Source organism: Sus scrofa, chromosome 13, assembly GCF_000003025.6.
Source record: "Sus scrofa isolate TJ Tabasco breed Duroc chromosome 13, Sscrofa11.1, whole genome shotgun sequence".
Lineage (NCBI taxonomy): Eukaryota > Metazoa > Chordata > Mammalia > Artiodactyla > Suidae > Sus > Sus scrofa.
Window position 1 is genome coordinate 132781828 of NC_010455.5, and position 23378 is coordinate 132805205.

General features: G+C 42.5%; 1 long non-coding RNA gene across 2 annotated transcripts; it reads left to right on the top strand.

Annotated features, from left to right (window-relative positions):
* On the top strand, nucleotides 644-21288 carry LOC110256399. Of its 2 annotated transcripts, XR_002337851.1 has the most exons (6): nucleotides 645-956; nucleotides 4908-5058; nucleotides 11308-11462; nucleotides 12081-12226; nucleotides 19364-19449; nucleotides 20667-21288. It is a non-coding gene; the product is annotated as an uncharacterized LOC110256399 (long non-coding RNA). The 2 variants fall into 2 exon arrangements; XR_002337852.1 differs by lacking the exon at nucleotides 12081-12226 and having other exon boundaries at nucleotides 644-956.

The window sequence follows — 23378 nt, forward strand, 5'->3', positions numbered from 1 at the left end:
GAACACAAATGGACCCTCGCTGGGCCTGTCTTGGGGGAGAAAGTCGTGCCAGACCTAGAGAAAGGGCCTTCCGGGAGAACAGATGGGAGAATGGCACTAATCCCAGAGGGAGCAGAGACCTGGTTTCCTTCTCTCAGGCTCCAGGAAAGACCTCATTGCAAGAAGTGATGGGAAACAGCCCCTGCCTGGGTTCATGGGAGCCAGGGATGGCCCCCTCCTAGAAAAAGGAAAGCAGGAATGAGGTGGGCTTCAGGCATTCTGTTCCAGAGGGTGAAACAGTCTGGGCTGCTTGCTGGCTGCCCCTGCTGTGGGGCCAATGCATATTCCTGGGGTGAAAAAAGTGGGGCAGGATTTTGGCCAGAGAGGAGGTTCTCATCACTGAGAGCACAGGAAGTCTGTTTAGCATTTGGGGAGCTTCATAAAAAATGAGCTGGAGCGTGGCGGCCAACTTGCTGCCTTGGCTTTCTAAGACTTATGCTGAAACAATGTAGGGGCTTTCAAACCAGAAAAGTATACCAGATGTCTGGGAAGTGGCTTTCACTGGTTGATTTGCAGTTAGGACACGTTTTTATCTCCTTCATCAAATTGGAAAGGTATGCCTGTCTAAATGCAAGGCAGTGATCGATGGGCTCTTGACTCTCCACATGTGAGTGTGCGGGGTGGGGGTGTGGGAGCTGGGGTACTTAATAGTCTGTGGAACATGTTATTAAGCATTACTGGAAAGAGGGCCGACCATGTGCAGCCGATCTGTGACCTAGACCGTGTCCCACCGCTAAGTGTTACGACCTTGGGCAAGTCAGCTTCCTATTCTGAACCTCAGTGTTCTCATCTATAAAATGAATTAATTGGACAAAATGATCTTTACTGTCTCTTCTAGATGGAAAAGCTCAACGATTCTCATAAACCCCATCACAGGCCATTGAAAGCATGAACGATTTCTTCAGTCCTCTGATTAGGTGGGTTTATTCTCCTGTGATCAGCATGGTAATAAAGCCAGGATCAAGGCCTCTGGCTCTCACCTTGACTCTGCCTCTTCCCATCTGTGTTAACTTGGAGAGGTCAACCCATCTCTCTGAGCCTCGGTCACTTCCCCAGGGCTCACACAGTCAGATCTGGTATCTCATGCCCCCGAGAGAAGATTTAAGGTACAAAACCAAAAATGTCTTGGGTCTGGCTGTATCAGTTCCTGCTGAGGAGAGACGTATTTCTGAGCCTTCTCAATAAACATTAGCCTATCATATATGCTGACTTAGGATCCACTTCAAAATGGAATCTTCTGGGGCTTCAATGGAGCCTAAATACCCGGAAGACGAAAGTATCTTTGGGTTCTCTCATCTAGTCTCCCATTACCCTCTTAAATTGGGTCTCATCCCAGATGCTGTTCCCCTTGGGTGGCTCACGATCACCAGGACACTCATGGAGCCATTTGGAGGAGGAGAAGCCCCATCTCCTTCTGGCAGTTTTCCGTGGTCCTGAATCCTAGAATCAAAAACGTCTTTCTATTGGGTCTTGGTTCCTCAGATGGCTTCCAGCACACCCTGCCTGCTAATTTATTGGCCAGAGAATTTCCTTAAACACAGAAGCTGGAAGGAAGGGTTGCTTTCACAGGAAACAGGTATAACAAATAAGGCCTAAAGGCCTTATCTCATGGTACTAGTTTTAGGTCAGGCGAACCCAGATTTTATTCCCAGTGGATTACTTTCTAGCTGTGTGATCTTAGGTAAGTCCCTCACCCTCTCGGAACCTCAGCTTCATCCTCCATGCATACGTACCTTCCCAGCATGGCCATAAGCTTTAGAGGTTCAATGCATAGAACAGTGGTCTCGGTGCTGTGGCTCATGTATCTGGAGCTCAATACATTCTAGTTCCTTTTCCTTCCTTTCATGACATATTATGAGAAAGTGAAAAGCTGACGATTATTAGCTTGGTGGCATCATGGGCCCATCATATCAGGACTGTGCCCAGCTCTCTAGCCTATCTTTACTCCCAGCCTTTCATCTTCTCTGATCTGGTCACAAGAACCGCCTATCCATCACAACACACTTGCCTATGCCTCATGTCCACAATTTTCTACCTAGACTGCCCTCCTCAATCCTCAGAGGCCTAAGTATTTCTCATTCTTCAAGGTCTGGTTCAAATACCATGTTATTCCGAAAGTACTCGCTGACTTCTAACTAGAAATGAACTCTGCCTCCTCTGAATGACTGTGGCGCTTTTGCTATACACTCATAATTTTTTCCTTCTATGATAAAGACATAAAAATATTGCTTCTTCAACCAGACTGTGAATAATAAATATTATTATTTATTATCGTCTCGGAAGCCCTCAAGAGAGGGATCTGCACTGAGCCAAAACTCAGAAAATGTTAGATGCAGACTATTGCCTTTGGAATGGATAAGCAATGACAGCCTGCTGTGCAGCACTGGGAACTATATCTAGTCACTTATGATAGAACATGATAATGTGAGAACAAAGAATGTAAACATGTATGTGTAACTGGGTCACCATGCTGTACAGTAGAAAATTGACAGAACACTGTAAACCAGCTATAATGAAAATAAAAATAAAGTGTTTTGATTGAATAACTAAAGAGAGATGTATTTATTTAAGGTAGGAGACAAGTTAAGATAAGGGGTAGCTCTTCAGAAAGGGCCCAGAAGAGTTCCTGTCATGGCTCAGTGGTTGATGAATCTGACTAGGAACCACGAGGTTTCGGGTTCTATCCCTGGCCTTGCTCAGTGGGTTAAGGATCCAGCGTTGCCGTGAGCTGTGGTGTAGGTGGCAGACGCAGCTCAGATCTGGCGTTGCTGTGGCTGTGGTGCCACAGTAGCCTGGGAACCTCCATATGCTGCGGGTGCAGCCCTAGAAAAGACAAAAAGACAAAAAGACAAAAAAAAAAAAAAAAAAAAAAAAAAAGAAAGAAAGAAAGAAAGGGAACAGAAGAGAAAGGGAAATTAACACTATTTGCAAACATTTCTTAAGATGGCTGTTACAGTCCCAGTTTACAGAGGTAGAAAATGAGGCTCATTGAAACTACACAATAAAATTTGTAACCATTAATAGGCAACCTGAGTGGTGTATGCTATACCCTCCTCTCCACGTGCATCATTTCATTAATACACCCAACAACCCTTATGAAGTAGTATTATTCCCATTTTGTAGATGAGGAAACTAAGGCCCCCCAAAATTAAGTAGATAACCCCAGTTTACAAAGCTCCTCTAGAGTAGAGGGGTGCTCTAAATTTGTATACTGTACCTCAAATGTGCATAATTGGTAGGGTCCTCTCTTTTCTATAACTGATGCTTTTGATCTCCAGAGCCTCACATCCCTCAGAGGAGCAGGAAAAAAAATCGAAATTTGTCAAGTCAAAGATCTTGAGGTTTTTTGAGTGAAGATGGGAGTAAAAGAGACATTGTTTGTTTGTTTGTTTTTGCATCATCTCAGTTTCTTTCGAGCAAGTATTTAAATAATTCAAGGCTCAAATTTCTTCCTGTTTCTCCCTCCCTAGGTCTTGCTTCTCCTGCCTGAGAAGGCTGGGCCTTGTTCTCTTCTGCAGGGTCTCAACGCCCGAAGTCCCTACTGCACCTGTTCACAGGGCCCTGTTCACACCTGCGGCCCAAGTCCAGGCCACACCAGCCTGTGGCCTGTGCTCTTGGCCTGACTGGTGTCATGCAATGTCCCCTCTCTCTCTCCTCCCCGCTGCTGGCTCAGCGGCACCCCTCTTCCCACCAGGACATCCGACCTGGGTCTCAGGTCTGTCCCTGGTGGTGGGGACGGTCCCCTCACAGTCTCTGCTTTGGGTCCCTTCCTCCTCTGGTGGGCTTGCTGGCCTCAGCTCTGAAAGACCTTCTGTGTCCCTGCTAGGGACCCCAGGAGCTTCTGGCTCAGGCTGAGGACCACCGAGCTGGGGGGCGGTCCAGCCTCAGGCCCGCTCTCTGCTCTGTGAGCTCACCCCAGCTCAGGGTGGCATCCTCTATATCAGGGTCCTCCCGGAGCCCCTTAAGCAGAAGGAGGAGCAGCCTACTGCTCTGGAATCCTCCTCAACTGAACTGACAGTTTCTAGTCCTCCCTCCTGAGCTCTTCTTCTCTGCCCTCCTGCCTCCTCCTCCTCCTCCCCAAGTTGAAGGGCCTTCCTTTCCTTCCAGCTGTTTGACAGGAACATTCCCTGTATCGTGTCCTCCTCCTCCTCTTTGGGGTGCCGTTCATCTTTTTCTCTTTCTGAGAGCGATAAAGGCAGAATGACAGCAAGAAGGATGGATAAGGAAGGTATTTGAAAAGTGTTATCCTGTTCTCCTCTTTCCCCCAGTAGCACGAGAAATTAAATCCAAATGTGTCCAACTCGAAAGCTTAGCTCACAACCACCAGATTATAGACCCCGATACTACAGAACTAGAGTAGGGTGGACTTGGGATTGAACCCAGGTTTATTCCAGCCTCAAAATCCAAGTCTTTCCGTGAAACCATTTTTCCTTCTCCTTCCACCCACAGAAAGCACCCCCAGACCCTGTCCCGTCCAGACCCATCCTGGGACCTCCATTCTGTACCGTAGCAGGTGCAGAGCCCCAGGACCCTCCAGGCATAGCAGTGGCAGCACCTTCTTGCTCCCTCCCCAGCAGAGTCCAGGCTGCATTAGGGGCAGAAACACCCGAGACCTGTCTTTGGGAGCACCTGCGCATTTGCTCGCCTGCTTCAGATCTTGAGCGCCTTTTAATAGGTTTGTTTTATGGTTGGTTTTATTCCTCCAACAGTGAGTGGATTTCATTTGGCCGTGTAAAGGAGGAAAGGTGGTGTGTGAGCTCAGGCTGATGTGAAGGATGCTGAAGTTTTCCACTGGCCTCAAAAAGCTGCTTGAGAAACTTACTCTGCTGCGTTGGTGCAAGCTTTGTTTTATTTTGTTTTCCCCTCAGCCAGGTATTCAGAATATGTTTCACTCACCTGGAGAGTTGCATCGTCTTGACAAACACAAGGCAATTAAGAGACTTCCAGCTGCTCCTGCTGCTACTGTGTATTCAGGGGGAGGGAGAAATGATGGCTGGCCTCTCCAAAGTGCCTTTGCTGGTAAGTAGCAGTGGAGAGCTGAGGCAACTCCCCAGATCCTTCTGATAAACGTGAATGATATTTGCCCAAAATATGCTATCATAACTTCCAGCTAGAGGTAAAAGTGAGGCATCTCCTGGGTTCGCCCAGATTAGCTCAGTTCTTTACCACAGGCATGGAGAAACTCAGTCTAAGCATTTAATTTAGCAACCACTTACTGAGTTCCTGATAAACAAGAAAAAGGGTCTGGGCAGGTCAGCACTTTGATTACAAAGACAGATAAGTCACAGTCTTGAACCTCACATGGTCTCTAGCTGGTTGGGCTAGGTGGGGGTGACACACCATTTAGCACCTGCTCTCCTTAGGAAAATCCTCTGTATCTTAACCCTGCCCCTACACTTTTGCTTCACAGCCTGATTTCTGGAAGGACTGGTTCACATGCACTGCCACTTGGTCGCCTCCTGCTCCCACTCCCCCAGGTCCTCTGATCCCACATTAACTACCGCACTTACATGCACATTTTAGTCTTATCTTACTGGGGCTGCATATTCAGCAAAGTAGAAGATACGTATATACTAAAAAAAAATGTATCCATCTGAATTTCAAATTACCTGGGCTTGTGTATTTTATCTGGCAATACTGTCTCTTACAGGGCTTGTCGGCCAGCTCTAACCTAAAGACTGTTGCTTCCTTCCTCTTTCATTTTTTATTGAAGTATAGTTGATTTACAATGCTGTGTTAATTTCTGCTGTCAGCAAAGTGATTCAGTTATACACACATGTAGATATTCTTCTTTTAAAATATTCTTTTCCATTATGGTTTATCATGGAATATTGAATATAGTTCCCTGTGCCATATAGTAGGACCTTGTTGTTTATCCATTCAATATATAATAGTTTGCCTCTGCTAATTCCAAACTCCCACTCCTTCCAGCCCCCAACCCTCCTACCACACCCCCCCCACCGGCAACCACAGGTCTGTTCTTTATGTTCGTAAATCTGTTTCTGTTTTGTAGGTAGGTTCATTTGTGTCATATTTTAGGTCACATATAAGTCATATCATATGGTATTTGTCTTTCCTTGTCTGGCTTACTTCACTTTAGTATGATAATCTCCAATTGCATCCATCTTGCTGCACATGACATTATTTCATTCTTTTTTATGGCTGAGTAGTTTTCCATTGTATATATGTACCACATCTTCTTTATCCACGTTCCTTTCTTCTTGAAGTGATCTCCTGCTTTAGCAGATGTAACCTTGACTGACATTGTGACTCTCTCCTGTTCTTCTTCCTCTTGGTCCTTCCCTCAGTCTCTTAACTGTTGAGCACCCCAAGAGTTGCCGCCTCTGTTCTCCCTTACTCTTCCTAGGACACCTTCAATGAGACCTGGCCTCAGCCCAGTGATCCCACATTGGTGAGTCTACTTCTAGCCTAGAAGCACACTTTCTGCACTCACTCCAAATCCCTAGACCTCAAGGTCTCTTGAGCAATTCCAAGATGTATCATAGGTTCCTCAAACTCAATATGTTGTAAATTTTACTCATCCATTCCATCTCCTCCCTACTCCTCCCTATCTCAGTGAATTTGCACCATCACCCAACTCCAAGGCAAGAAATGCTGAAGTCACTCTCAATTCTGTCCTCTCTGTCTCCCCACATCCAATTTGTCTCTATGAAATATGTATTCTATCTTCTAAAGACCTCCCATTTGTCTTCCACTCCCTCTCTGCCATTGCCCTATTCTAGGCCATTGTCATCTCTCACCTAGATCATTGCAGGAGTCTCCTAATTGGTCTCTCTGCCTCCCTTCCACCTCCCTCCCATCCATCTTCCACACTATCTCCTGAAGGATTTTTGCCAACATAAAAGTTGCATTATGCCTTTTGCTTGCTTCATTGTTTCCTCATCCACCATCGGGTAGCTTGTCACATGGGACTCTTCACCACCTAGTAAATGCCCACCTCTCCAAGCTGATCTGCTGACGCAGAACAACCCCAGCCATACTGAAAATACATTCTGTTCCTCAGACACACTGTATGGTCTCAGAGTCTGATTTCACATGTCGTGTTCTTTTTCTACACTGTGCCCTTACTCACATGTGAAATCACAGAAAAACTGCTCATCCTCCCAGCTTCAAGTCAAACTCTGCCTTTTTACAGAAGCCGTCCCACATTCTCTAAGAAGACATCACTGGGGAAAGGTGGGCTGCTCCCTGCTCTGTGTTCCTCTAGTGCAAGAGTCGAGCACTTTGTAGTAACCTCTGTTAGAAAGCTCTCTAGAGGGATGATCTGTTTGCAAATCTTGAATGTCCTATAATTGTTTGAGCATTGCATCAGACCCTGAACTCTTTGAACACAAGGACCATATCTTTTGTTTCGTTTTATTGATATTTAGAACTTTAAAAACATCTGTAAGAATACAGAATCGACTGCAACCAATGCCTGTGTTCCAATTTTCCAGACTTGACCACTATTAATATTGTTTTATTTACTTCCAATCTTATCCTTTTGTTCCTCCTCTCACCCTTCAGAGGCAAAGATGGAAGCAAAGTAACCAGACAAAGGGATCCCAGAGTAGATGTAGATGTTTAAGAAGTGCTGGGGTAGGGTAGGGGTAATCGGGGAGGAGCAGGAAATCAGTGAAATGTAATCAGTGGAAGCATTCTTTTTTTTTTTTTTTTTTGTCTTTTTAGGGCCGCACTTGAGGCATATGGAGTTTCCCAGGCTAGGGGTCAAATCGGAGCTGTAGCTGCCGCCCTATGCCAGAGCCACAACAATGCCAGATCTGAGCTGAGTCTGTGACCAACACCACAGCTGGCGGCCACGTTGGATTCTTAACCCACTGAGCGAGGCCAGGGATTGAACCCAGGTTCTCATGGCTGCTAATCAGGTTCGTTAACTGCTGAGCAATGACAGAAACTCCAGTCAAGGCATTTTTGTAATGAGCTTTGAAACAGCAGAAATCCACTTTTTCCTTAAAAACACTGTCGTCCCAGAGATGAAAGGCGCATTTGAGCTGTGTACTGGTGGCAAACTGAAAACACTAAATAAAAGAAAGTCTTACTTTATGTGGTTCCGGCTTAAAAAAAAAAAAAAAAAAGATTTTGAAGAATATGGCAACACTTAAGCCCTAGTGGAGCTTATTTTGAGTTTGTATTGGTGCTTGTTCAGAGAATTCTCTCAACCAGCTGAGAAGACTATGTACCAAAATATTAATTGTGAGTATCTTTGGGTGGTGAAATTGGACGCAATCTTTTTATTCTGTTTGCCAATCTTCATTTTTTAGAGCAATGTAGAAAAGAGAAACTGCTTTAAAAACTACATCCAAGGATAATGAAACAGTTTGAGAAATGTTTTTCACGAGAGACCTAGAGGATTTGAAGAGCTAGAGATTATATACTGTTAGTCTAGAATTGGAAGCTTGAACTATAATGAGATTTCTCCCTGTCGGGATTACGGATTGACTGTACCACCCAGAGAACAAACAGCTGACCTCAAATCACATGCCAATATATTCACAATTAAACAATCATTCAAGAAGCTATAAAGCACACAAAATGCATAGTGGCTAAAAATAATAAACAAATGAAGCTTCTGTGTTTTCTTGCCTGAGAACAAGGAGCCTGTTCTTTTAGTATTTATAGTGAAATAGTGAGACTCTGTGGGAAAAAATACAGCAGTTGGTAAGTGTTCTCAGTGAGGCATTGCAAACATGTCATAGAATCTGGGTGCTTCTGGCTTTACCTGTGGTTGGCTAAGATGAAAGATGAACAGATGGCCAGGGGACCTCTAGATTCCCAATTTGATACAGCAAGTGACCATTCTGAAACCTCATTTTTTACCCTCTGAATTTTTCCTTTCTGGGTTTTGAAATAAGAGAAATATTAATGTCATGATGAGAAAGTAATTTATTTAGAGTTCTCCCACATCTGCTACCAAAACAGGTTGTTTTTTTCCCCTAAAAGTGACATCTCTATTGCAGGACAGATTACAATTGATAAAACAGTTTCAAAAGCGTCACAAAATTTGGAAGCATTTTGAAAGCAGAACCGTTTTCTCCATGTATTCAGTCCTATGTATTTGGCAGAAAAAGAGCAACGAAGCAAAGTACCCAGCTTGGTTTCTTTTAATTTAGTTCCCCTCGCTTCTTGAGGGAGGATATTTGTGCTAACGCTTGCTATTTGGACCTGCGAGTGATGGGGGTAGTTTTTGGCAAACCTCTGCACTCACCAGTCCTGAAATACCTTTTTAGCGTGGAGTCAGACAGCCACACTTCCCTGAGGACCACTTGCCAGGACGCCACAGGGTGCAACCAAATCCTATAGTGTGAAATGGAGGATCAGTGGCAGCACTGGTGTCTGATGGACAGTGAACTGCGGATGGCAGGTCAGCCGGCCAGGCTCCATTCCAACGAATGCCCTTTAGAGCACTGACCTTCTCTTTGCTGGGCCTCAACATCTAGAGAGTTCTAATTACTATGGGGAATTCTGCTGATAATTCTGGAAATAATTGAAGGCATTCACTTGTTCAGTAGTTCAGTCAGTCAACAAGTATTTCTTGGGCACCTATGACATCTTAAGCACTAATAGATGCAAAGAATTCACAAGAATAGACACTTAGACCTGTGAGAGTGTTTCATAATTTACCACGTTCATCTGTTATGTCAAAGAAGATATAGTCTTTGCACTCAAAAAGTTTACAATTTGGATTTCCTGTCGTGGCTCAGTGGAAACAAATCTGACTAGTATCCATGAGGATGCAAGTTCAATCCCTGGCCTCACTCAGTGAGTTAAAGATCTGGCGTTGCCATGAGCTGTGGTGTAGGTAGGTCACAGACATGGCTTGGATCTGGCATTGTTGTGGCTGTGGTGTAGGCCGATGACTACAGCTCAGATTCAATCCCTAGCCTAGGAACCTCCATATGCTGCAGGTACGGCTCTAAAAAGACAAAAAAAAAAAAAGTTTATAATCTATTAGGAGAGATGAAAAATGTAAATAAATGACTAGCTTACAGAGTAGAACAATTACATGTCACAGGAAAACAAAAACAAAAACAAGTTCCTGACCAGGGAAGGAACAGCTATCCTGGAGTCACAAGCTGGTACTTTCATACTTCAGAGAGTTCGAGAAGCCGAGAGACCACATCCAACTCTGGGTCAGGGCTGTGTCTAGACAGGACCTAAGGGTGGGATTTAGATGCATGGGTGTGCAGGATAGAATGGCTGTACTTTTGTCACCTTGAAGATATTTGAAGACAGGCCCCCTTGGTTTTGAGGTCCAACATCTTCTTCGGGAAAATGTGCATACCAACCATTTGGTTGCCTTTGCAGCACCTGTACTTTCATGTCCTGGAGCAGTGGAAATCATCTGACTAGGAACCATGAGGTTGCGGGTTCGATCCCTGGCCTCTCTCAGTGGGTTAAGGATCCAGAGTTGCTGTGAACTGTGGTGTAGTTCGCAGATTTGGCTCGGATCCTGCGTTGCTGTGGCTGTGGTGTAGGCTGGCAGCGGTAGCTCTGATGAGACCCCTAGCCTGGGAACCTCCATATGCTGGGGTGTGGCTCTCAAAAGACAAAAGCCAGAAAGAAAAAAAAAAGAAAGAAATTTCGCAACATTTTTGGAACCTAAAAGATAATCAAATCATGACTGATAATTCATATAGAATTAAACTTGATAGCAGGTCTAAGTTCCATTTTCTAAAGCCACACAATTTAGGGGCTAATGTTTTTCAAATCCTGGGGGAGTGATTTGCAGACTTCAGTGGCTTTGATTGTTTAACTTGGTCCTAAAATTTATAACTCTTTACTACAGTCTTGCAAAGACTCATCATGCTGCCTAGGAAACGAGACCTCTCCTGGCTGAAAGATAGTTATCCAGTAAACACTTTTTATTTCAGCTTTTTATTCTGATAATTGTTCTAATATGGTGTAGAAAGATTGCTTATTTTGGTAATGAATATGTTATTTTTTTTTTCCTTTGGTGATTCATTATCTTTTGGCATCTCAACTTTCTCCTTCTGAATGCCAGTTGCCAGTGAACAAGGCTATAGATAAGGAAAACATAGTTTTTTTTAGATGAATGTGTGTGCTGATACCAGAAGATTCCTTTGAGAAAAAGTTCCTCATGAAATCCCCTCTGATAAAAGTGTGTACACATGTATCACTCTTCTTTCTTCTAAAAGGAGAATAAAACAAGAGCATTCTAAAAATAATAGCCAATTAGGAATTCTGATTAGTCTATTTTACATTTATGACTTTTCTTGTAATCCACAGCATTCGTCTGGTTTTCATGACTCTAATGTCCCAACTGACTGTGTCTAAGAAGCAAAAGACGTGACTTAGAAAGCTTTCCGTATTCCTACACCAAGAAAGGTTACAGAATTTGCCAAGTTCTGAGCTTGACACGGCCTTCTTTTCCTGACAATCAGGTACTTCTTAAGAACGCATATAATAATCTGAAGTCTTAGTTTGATCAAATAAAAAATGTAAAATAGTCCTCCCCCCCCCTTTTTTTTCTTTTTTATGCTTTTTAGGGTTGTACCTGCAGCATATGGAAGTTCCCAGGGCCAGGGGTCAAATGGAAGCTGCAGCTTTTGGCCTATGCCAGAGCCACAGCAATGCCAGATCTGAGCTCATCTGCTACCTACACCACAGCTCACGGCAACGCCGGATCCTTAACCCACTGTGCGGAGCCCGGGGTCAAACCCACATCCTCGTTGATACTAGTCGGGTTTGTTTCCGCTGAAACACAAGGGGAATTCCAAAATTAGTCCTATTTATTTTCAGATAATTTTCTTAAGCCTTTACAGTGCCAAAATAAAAGCTATTACCACCAGAAGTCAGAAGCCACATGGAATGAATTTGTTCCAATGGGCTGAAACATTTCTTTTAATCTCTGACACACCCTTGTGATGAGGCAAACATGAAGATGAGAAGCAAACTTAAGTCTACTGACAAATATAGAAAATGTTTTGCGTACCGAATGAGTGTGTCCATGTTTTTCTGTTTCCATCTGGATCCTTTTCAGTGTGATTGCTTATTTTTAGGTTGGCATTTTAGAAGGAAGATGAAATGGCTTCAGGAAATGATGTGAAAGGTTAAGAAGATGGATGAGAAATATAAGTCAAGAGCTGTCACGAAGGAAAATGCGGCCTCACAGTGCTGTGTTCAATGTATTTCTTAGAAAAACTAGGTATCTATATTTCTGCTAAATCTGTATCCTTGAACCCTGTAATCTAGAGTAGCTATGCCATGGTGTAAAGGATCGTAAGAGAAAAATGTGGAACTCCAAGTCACATAAACGTAGAGGGAGGCAGTGTAACCAAATAACCAAGGGCAAACAGGTCCCAAACAAGTGGACACTATTTCAAACACAAAACCTTGGAATCCAGGAGGAAGATGGAGGTATGAACTAGAAAAAGGGGGCAATGTGGTTATGTGACATTGAACCCAAACAGTCCACCCAAACTGAATTATAGGATCTTCAAAACAGGCTTGAGGAAAGGAGCCCTGAGAAGCTGAGTAAATATTAGCTGTTTTCCTAACATTTAGTCTAGAAAGCTTTGTATTCTGGTGATGCCTTTTGAAATCAGTCCCAGTGTAGTTGTTGTTGTCAGTTCTGGCTGGTCTGTAATTGTGCCATCAGATGGGCTCAGGACAGACGAGGGCAGGGAGCACCTCCCCCGCTGCTCAGATGGCCGTGCTTGTCTCTGATCTGGCCAGTTCTGCCTGATCTGACTCCCGATTATAGGTTCCCCTTGGGATTCCCTCCGGACTTCTGAACTGGCTTTGGAATTGGTTCACCTTTCGCTGACTCTGGGCTCTCTGTCAAGACCTCAGCTCATATTCATCCTTAAAACCTTCCACTACGGACTGAATTGGTGACTCTCTAAGGCCCTCCCAGTCCCAGCCTGGCTCTAGTCTGCAAAGGAGCCTCATCTCTGTGGAGCACCCTTGCCCCTGGCGAAAGAGAAGACCAGCAGGAGTTGTAATTTTCACTTTCTAAGGATGTGGCCTTTCACACAATGGGCCTTCTCCTTCCTTGCCAGCACTTCCCTCAGAAGTTGGTCCTATAATCTGATCTGCCATTAACTGACATGACCTTTCTGCTCTGACACACAAGGAAGATGGTCCAAGGTCTACCAGAGGTCTCTTCCCTTTCCTTACCCTTCCCTCCTTCCTTCCTTCCTTCCTTCCTTCCTTCCTTCCTTCCTTCCTTCCTTCCTACCTTCCTTTCCTCCTTCCCAAGCCTTTTCTGGGCTTCTGCTAGGAGCCAAGCACTGTGCTAAGTGCTAGGATCATAAAGACACTGTCCCCACCCTCTGTAAAGTCACGTTCCCATGCCTTCTGCTTTGAAGAAAAAAAGACCAATCAAGACTACTTGTTTGTAGGAGTTCCCGTGGTGGCACAGTGATTAACGAATCCAACTAGGAACGATGAGGTTGCGGGTTAGGTCCCTGGCCTTGCTCAGTGGGTTAAGGATCTGGCATTGCCGTGAGCTGTGGTGTAGGTTGCAGACATAGGGCTCGGATCCTGAGTTGCTGTGGCTGTGGTATAGGCCGGTGGTTACAGCTCTGATTAGACCCCTAGCCTGGGAACTTCCATATGCCGTGAGTGTGACCCTAGAAAAGGCAAAAAGACGAAAAAATAAAAAAAGACTACTTGTTTATAGACTTGTTCACCATTTTGGGGTTTTTGCCTTGGTTTAAAATGAGGAGGAAGAGGAATTCATTTGTTCTTTGCCCCAGACTGGCTACTTAAGTAAAGGCATTTAAAAAGAGCTTTGGGGGGGAAACTGTCTTAGCTTTAACTTCACCAGCCCAACCTGCAATCTCCAGAAGAGTTATTTTTTAAATCACCATTATGCATGTTTGTAAACTTTTTTATTTTGAAATCATGATAGAGCACAAGAATTCACAAAACTGGCTCCTAGAGTCTCTTGAATCCAACTTCTCCCAATGGTGACATCTTATACGTCTTTGGAACAATATTAAAATCAGGAAACAGACATTAGGTAGACTATAGACTTCGAGTTTTCAGCAGTTTTTACATGCCCTCATCATGTGCATAAACATGTCTATTTCTACGCAGTTTGACCCCACATAAATTGTATATAACCACCAGAACAGTCAGGAATCATAACAGTTCCATCACAAAGATACTCCCATGGGCTGCCTCTTAGGGTCACATCTCCCTGACCCCCTCTGGCCCCTGACAACCACAAATCTGCTCTACATCTCTATAGCTTTTTTTTTTTTTTAATTCTGCTGGAGTATAGTTGACTTACCCTATCGTATTGTAATTTGAGAACAATTACAAACGTAACCTTTGCAGATCGCTTTACACATCACCTTTGCACATCACTAAGACAACAGCCTTCAGATCTTTCAAGTTGTTACATGTACCATATATTTGTTCCTTCTCATTGCTGAGCAGTATGCATTGCAGGGAGATACCAGAGTTCCTTTAGCCATTCAGCCAATGAAGGACATTTGTATTGTTTCCAGATTTTTTTTTTTTTTACTGATTTGAATAAAGCTACTGTGAATGTTCCTGTAGTTTTTGTGTAAACGTAAGTTTTCATTTTTCTGGCTTAAATGCCCAAGAGTGCAATTAGTATATATGGTAACTATATGTTTAGTTTTAAGAGAAATTTCTTGTTTGTTGCTTTAAAAAAACAAGCTTTATTGAGGCATAATTGACGAACCATAAACTGTATGTATTGAAAGTGTGGGATTTTAGGCAGTTCCCTTCATGGCACAGTGGAAATGAATCCAACTAGTATCCATGAGGATTCGGGTTTGATCCCTGGCCTTGCTCGGTGGCTCGGGGATCCTGTTGCTGTGAGCTGTGGAGGCCAGCAGCTGTAGCTCCGATTCAACCCCTAGCTTGGGAACTTTCATATGTTGTGGGTGCGGCCCTAAAAAAAAAGGAAGTGTGGGATTTTATGTTTTGACAAAAGTATATAAACTGAAACCATCACCACAATAAAGATAATAAATGTATATTTTTACCCTCCAAAAGTTTACTCATGACCTTTGATAATCCCTCCCTCCTGCCCTACCTGCCCCTTCAACCCATCCCACAGCAACCACTGATCTGCTTCCTGTCATGATGGGTTAGTTTTCATTTTCTAGAATTTTATATAAATGAGATCATGCTTTTTTCGGGAGATGTCTGGCTTCCTTCACTAAGCATGATTATTTTGATATTCATCCATGTGTAGCAATAATTAACTCATTTTTATTATCAAGTAGTAGTCTGTTCCATGAATACACCTGAATTTCTTTATCCATCCCTCTTTTGATAAAAATTTGGGGGGTTTATAGTTTTGGACATTATAAGCAAAGCTTTTATAAACAATGATGTGCAAAGTCTATGTACAGATATGTGTCTTTATTTCTCTAGTGTAAAATGCCCAATGGTTGGGTTATGTGTTAGAAGTGTATTTAACTTCTTAGGAAACTGCTAAACTGTTTTCCAAAGTTGTCATATCAGTTTTGCTTCCCCCTGCAACTGCACAAGAGCCCCACTAGTTCTATATCTTTGCCAAAACTTGGTTTAATCAGTGTTTTTAATTGTAGACATTTGAGTAGGCGTGTATGGTTTTAAATCCCATTTCCCTAATGACTACTGATTTTGAGCATGTTTTTGTGTGCTTATTTGTCATCTATATATCTTCTGTGGTGAAATGTCTATTCCAATATTTGCCCTTTTTAAATTGGGGTGTTTCTTTTCTCTTTATTAAGTTTTAAGAGTTTCCCAATCATCCATCCAATTAAAAGTTCTCCCCCACTCTGTCTTTATATTTTTATTGACAATTAAACTTTGGGTTTTTTTTTTTTCCTTTCTTTCTTTCTTTCTTTTTTGCTTTTTACGGCTGCACCTGAGGCATATGGAGGTTCCATGGCTAGGGTTCGAATTGGAGCTACAGCTACCAGCCTACACCACAGTCACAGCAACGTGGGATCCAAGCTTCATCTGTGACCTACACCACAGCTCATGGCAATGTCGGATCCTTAACCCATTGAGCAAGGCTAGGGATTGAACCTGCAACCTCATGGTTACCAGTTGGATTTGTTTCCACTGTGGCACAGTGGAAACTCCTGAGCTTCTGTTATTTAAAGCCAGATTGTCCTAACTAATTTTGACCTCAGTTTGTGAAGTGAAGAGAAACAGGGTTGTGAAAACCCAGGAGATGAGGTAGCAGTAGGTCTTGGCAAAAGGTGAGGTCAAAGAGATGTCTTCCCGAGGAGCTACCTGTGGGAAAGTTTATCCCTGTCTACTCCATCTGCTTTCTTGATCTCTCTCTCTCTCTCTCTCTCTCTCTCTCTCTCTTTTTTTTTTTTTTGTTTCCATCTCAGAATTATTCTTGTTATATCCAGCCTCAGCTCCCCAGGCTTCTTTTTCCTCATGCTCTGTAATATTTTATCAGAGAGAAAAATTATTTATCAGAGAAAAAAATATTTATTTTACCGGGTGCCTGAAGCTGTGCTAGGGCTTCTAGGGGAAACTGATGAAAAGGCCACCATCTATGCCTTCAAAGGGCTCTTAGTTCAATACTGGTGACAGGGATGTACACAAATGCTTTGCAAAGCAGACAGTGAGAAGTTCAATAATAGAGGAACAAGCAACAGATGTGAGACCAGAGAAGAGAATCATCCTTTTGGGTTTAGAGGAGGGTGGTGAGGGGTGCAGAGATATTGAAGATTTTCCAGAGGAGATGGTAGGTGAGCTAGGCTTTGACACAAAGTGGATCAGGTTTTTAACAAGAGGAGAGAAGGCAAAGGGGGTATTTCAGCAGAGGGAACAGTGAGTGAAGATATAGAATGAGAGCCTGCCCAGGGAACATTGGTTTGTTTGCTTGAAATTTAAAAATTTGTAGGAAGGAGTTCCCGTTATGGCTCAGTGGTTAATGAACCCAACTAGTATCCACGAGGATGCAGGTTCAATCCCTGGCCTCGCTCCATGAGTTAAAGGATCTGGTGTTGCTGTGAGCTGTGGTATGGGTCGCAGATGTGGCTCTGATCCCATGTTTGCCGCGGTTGCGGCATAGGCCAGCAGCAGCTACAGCTCCGATGAGACCCCTAAGCCTGGGAACCTCCATATGCCATAGGTGCAGCCTTAAAAAAAGACCAAAAAAATTAAAATAAAATTATAGGAAGAACTAGGGGTGGGGGGGGTGGCTCTGGCTGGAAAGTTACTCGGAGGACTGATGATAGAGCACCTAGAATGTCCAGCAAAGGAGCCATGGAGGTCTCTAAACGGGGCTTTAACCCTTCAGTCATCTCTCCTCTCTGTGTCTTCAAGCTCACTCAAATGAAAATAATATATGTAGACTTTAAAATAGTATTTCATCTGCTCTTTTTCTTTAACATTAAAGATATTATCATTTCATGCAATTTTTTCTTAAGGTTTTCTTCGAATGCTAAATGAATACATGTAATGTGTAGAAACTTGAAAAAAAATATTCTAAGTATGATGACAGCTAGAAACTGACCATATCCTTTCTCTCAGAGATCACTTCTGCATACTGAAATCCTTCTTGTAAGTTTCACAGAGAAAAGCCCCCCATCTACGGCTTTTATCCTCATTGTTATATTTTCTGAGCTTTTAGCTAGTGTCCTCGAGTCAAGAGAATGAATGCTTCTGTGGCCCTTGATCTGAATCTCTCTTGGGGTTTAGCTTTTCTGCCCTGTATTTAGTTCTTGGTGGATGTATTCCTCCTAGGTTGTGAATTTCTTGAGCTGTAGATCCCTGTCTCACTTTGTCTTCTCCCTGCTGCTACCCCAAGATCTAACCCAGTGTCTCCTTCGGTAGAAGGAGGGCTGAATGGATGTTTTAATTTTATTATACAGGTTATTGTTTTTCCAAATTCTTTGGAGCTCTGGGGCTCAGCAAAAGGGCCTCAGGTTCACCAGGTGGGATCTAAGGGGCTTTCCAGAGGGCAGGACTCTGCCAGCCCCACCCCTCTTCGACCCTATCACTTCCACCTTTTTTTTTTTTTTATATATAATGATTTTTATTTGTTCCGTTATAACTGGTTTACAGTGTTCTGTCAATTTTCTGCTGTACAGCAAGGTAACCCATTCACACATACATGTATACTTTTTTTTTTTCTGACATTATCATGCTCCATCATAAGTGACTTTTATCTGTGTTATGTAGTTGGGCTCCACTTCAGATTCTATTTTTTTAGAAGATATTCTGCTGTTAAAAAGGAAAAGGGTTTTTTTTTTGGGGGGGGGATGCTTTTTAGGGCCGAGCCTGCAGCATATGGAGATTCCCAGGTTAGGGGTCTAATCGGAGCTGCAGCCACTGGCCTACGCCAGGGCAACAGCAACGTGGGATCTGAGCCGCATCTGCAACATACACCACAGCTCACAGCAACACCGGATCCTTAACTCACTGAGTGAGGCCAGGGAGTGAACCCACGTGCTCATGGACACTAGTCAGGTCTGTAAACCACTGAGCCACAATGGGAGCTGCCCCCCCCCAAAAAAAGAAAAGTTTTAAAGCTACTGATGTAGATACAGATTTGCTGATGTAATTCCTTGAAAAGAGGGGGGAAAAGAGAAATGCATCTTAGTCCAATTTATACTATATTAGATATAAATCATTCAACCACTTTCAGACTAGAATCTCCAAAGATGGGAACGAGGGCTACAACATAGCAGTGATGCAAGGGCTAACTAGTGACTGAAGGTGAGTTAGATGTCCCAGGATCATCCTAAGACATTAGGGGCTCCCTGCTAATAAATGCCAGTATGTTTATGAGGAAAGCACTATTGTGTCCTCCCAACCCATTCCATCATGTCTTTATATTCTTGGAGGAACTAACAAATTGCTAGTGGTAACAAATATCTTTTAGTCATTCATAAAATTTTTAACAAAGGGGTGGAGGCAGTTTAAAAGACTCTGAGAGTTTATCAGGTTTGTGCGTGCATCAGAATTTCTTGAGGCAGAGAATCTGGGCTTTTTTCCTCAACACCCGAATGGGAAAGGTTACAGGTCAGTAAGAATGGTAATAATGCCCCGTAGACTTCTGAGTGAATAGGACTCTGGCCAAGTCACTTAAACATGTCTGAACATGAGTTTTCTCATCTGTAACCTGTACCCTGTCCCAGTTACCAGCAACAGATATAGTGTAAGTTATGGAGGGTAATTGAGATGAAAGTGCTTTGCGAACCTCAAGGTGCCATATAAATTTAAGGCGCTGTTGCCATTGCTTCTGTGTGAGCAGAATTGTCCTGTTCTGGATCTTCCTCTGACAGAAGCCAGTGTCGATCCTCCTTACTTATGCTCCTCCTTCTCTCTCTTTTTGCCTTAGACTCCAGGGATTCCGCCCACTCCTGAACAGATTCACCTGACATATGAAGAAGCAGGAAAACATAACCTATACCAGGAGAAAAACCAGTAAGTCGAGACAAAGTCACAAATGACAGAGGATATAATTAGCAGACGGGACTTTAAAATAGCTAATACCAGAATGCTCAAGGATTTAATGGAAAATGAATATCATATAGAGGGAAATGACAGATATACTAAAGAACCCAATGGAACTTGGAGTTGGAAAATATAATATCTGAAATGGTTATGATTTTATTCGATTAACAGCAGATTAGGAGTTCCCTTGTGGTTCAACAGGTTAAGGACCTGACATTGTCACTGCTGTGTTATGGGTTTGACCCCTGGCCTGGAAACATTCATGTGTTTTGGGTATAGTCAAAAGAAAAAACAATATCATATTAGGCACTGCAAAATAAGGGTCCATAACTTAGAAACATAGAAATGCAAAACTTCTAAACTGAACCACAGAGAGAAAAAAAGAGAGGGGGGAAAAAACCCGAACCAGGTCTTAATACCAAGCTGTTAAACATGCTTGTAATTAGAGTGCCAGAAGGGAAAGCAGAAAATCATTGAAGAAAGAATGGCTAAGTATATCTCAAATTCGACAAAAACTGTAAGCCCACAGATAGAAGCAGCTCAACAAACCACAAGACAGAATAAACACAAATTAAACTGCCCTAGACGATTTTGTAATCAAATTTCTAAAACCAGTGATCATCTACTAGAGCAGCCTTTTAATTATGTATTTTAATCGGCCAGTACCAGAGAAAGCTATTTTCACTCTTACCTTGTTCTACACCGGCCCCTTCCAAGTACCCTCTTCCCCAGGATAAAACAGGAATAGTATTATCTAGGTCCTCATCACTAGCAATGAGTTGTATCAAGTGATTAGCACATGCCAGGCACTCACATCATGTCATCTAATGGTCACCATAACCTAACGCGATGCAAGTTGTTATTGTCCATTTTGTCAGTGAAGAAATGAAAGCACAGAGAGGTTAACTTGTGCTGTGAGCCCAGGTTCAAATCCAAGCAGGCTGACCTCAGGGTCCACCATGGTCAGTACCACATTGTACCAGCACCATGAAGGGCATCAGGAAAAGAAGAATTACTATTTATATTTCCGTGCTAGGTATCGTCCACAAAAATGGTTTCTTACTAAATCACAGCTTTCAGCTACTTTCCCCAAACCATTATCACCTTTCCAGCTTAGAAAAAAACAAATAAACAAACAAACAACAGATCTTTAAAAAGTCTGTATTGTGTTTACCCATGATGATTAGACCTCAAGAACTGGCAAATGAATCATCTGTCATTGGAAAAACAGTGCATGAACTTGGAACCAGAAGGCACTGATTATCAGCTCTGCGACCTCAGGCAAGTCACTTCACTGGACCTCAATTTTTTCATGTGTAAGCCAGGGAACATAATAACTAACAAAAGGAATGTAACTAGAACTGGTTTGTAAACTGAAAAGTAATATGTACAAACTTGAAGGGATTTTCATGTTTTTTTAGAAGGACCATTTTATTGAAAAATAAAATTGATATTATACTAGTTGAAAATTTAAGCAGCATGATTGATCATTCACTTTGTTTCTTGTAACTGATGTTGTACACAATGCCTTTTCACTTCTGAATAAGAATTTTGATATAAAGATTTCTTTTCTTTGGGGGTAAAGTTTAAAGATACCATATAGGATCCTCAAACTACTGGCCCTTGCCCTGCTGATACAGGGTACCGGCAACAGACGCTGATACAAGACAAAAAGAAGCCTTTAGAACATGTGCCGTGACAGTATGCATCAAAACCATAAGAATTTATACCTAGCAATTCCACTTCTAAGACTTCATTGTATAAATAAGTATTTATTCAGCTAGCATCCCTTTTTAATAATGGAAAATTCGAGGATAATGTGAGAAAAAGATTGTGTATATGTATGTGTGACTGGGTCACTTTGCTGTACAGTAGAAAATTGATAGAACACTGTAAACCAACTATAATGGAAAAAATAAAAATCATTTTTTTAAAAAAGGAGGCTTTAAAAATAGAATTACCATATAATCCAGCAATTCCACATCTGGATGTATATCCCCCACAACTGAAAGCAGAATCTTGAAGAGATATTTGTACACTCACATTCACGGCAGCATTATTCACAATAGCCAAAAACTGGAGGCTACCCAAGTGTCCTCTGGCAAATGAATAAATACATAAAATGTGATGTATACATACAATGAAATATTATTCAACCTTAAAAAAGAAGGCAGTCCTAATACATGCTACAATAGGGATGAGCCTGGAACATTATGGTAAATGAAGTAAGCCAGTCATTAAAAAAAAAAAATACTGTATGATTCAACTTACAAGAGGTACCTGAGGTGTCGGACTCCCAGAGGCAGAAAGTAAAATGATTGTTGCCAGGGGTTGCGGGGAGGATGGAAGGGAGAGTCCTTGTTCAGTGGGTATAGAGTTTCAGTTTTGCAAGATGAAAGGAATTCTGGAGATTGCACAACAATTTCAGTGTACTTAATGCTACTGAACTATACATGTTAAAATGGTTATGTTATGCGTACTTTACCACCATTAATTTTTTTAAAAGGCAAGGAGGAGTTAATGGGGCATAGGGAAAGAAGTATTTCAGGCAAAAAACAAAAGCAAAAACACAATACAGGAGAGCATAATACATTCTGGGAACTACACGTGATTCCATATAGCTGGAGGGACCAGACAATACAGGACCTCATACACCATGGTTAAGAATTTGAACTTTATTTAGAAAAACAATTTGAGTGATTTGCTTAAGATGGCTTATCGAGTCGAGAGCACAATACTGACAATAGCACTCAGATCTCCCAATTCCCTCGTTCAAGGATGTATGTTTATGTGGACATATGATGTATGCTTAATGATCATCTTAAATGGGTAAATATCTTTATGAAAGGCTAATACTGCAATGTCTTATGTTTGACCCATTAGTTGAATTGCACCAAACATTTTCCAAGGTGTAAACTCATACAGATACTTACTTTTCTGTTATTATCAAGTCCCTTTGAAGCTGAAAAAAAGTAAGTTCCCTTTTTTAAAAAGAGGCTATAGGGTACTATTTTCGTGAGGAAAATGTATATGCATGGAAAATACTGGAAATACCTACAGCAAATGTTAGTAGTTATCTTTGGGGTGTGCAATTTTGGTTAACTTTGTTTTTTTTTCTTGGTGCTTTTCTGTTTTCTAATGTTTCTTAGTGAGCACAGAAACTAGAAGAAAATGTTAATGAATACAAAGTAATTCTAGGGTTCACTCCATCAGATGGCAAGTTTTTCAAGCATACCACAGTAACCATGTCAATCTATTCTTCTGAGTCCAGGAGTTAAAAGTCTCTGGGCAGGTGGGCCTGAATCTGCAGAGGGAGCTGGGAATGTGAGAGAGCAGCTGCTAACCCAGAAACGTCCCAGCCCGCTGTGCCCCCTTCTCTCCCTCCCTCCCATCTTCCCTGGGCCTTCCCTCCCTTTTTGCCTCCTGCTCAATTAGGCTGTCTTTCTAGAACTAACACCCACTTGATGAGATCACTTTCCAAGAGCATGACAGCAGGACCCTTAATTACCCTGGGAGCAGAGGATGCCGGCAGCTCCAAGGTATCTCGCCAATGAGACCATGTTAGAGACCTGAATTCAGCTCAGAATTCCCTGCCTAATGAAATGAGGTCATTTTCCAGAGGCTCAAGGGGAAAGCAAAGAAAAGGGAGGGAAATAAGATTGATGTAGAAATGTTGGAAGACGTGAGAAGCTCACGGGGGAGGAAGGAGGAACAGAGGGAAGGGTGAAGGCTAAATACCAGTCCTCGGGACAGAAGGACATAGCAACTTCATCAAGGTGCTGAAGACAGTGACTGTGAAGGTCCTTATGTTATCACTTGTACCTGGAGAGACTCAGACTCCCCTTTTCAGAAAACAGAGGAAGCTAGAATCCCAAATTGGTAGCAATAGGAAAGACTCT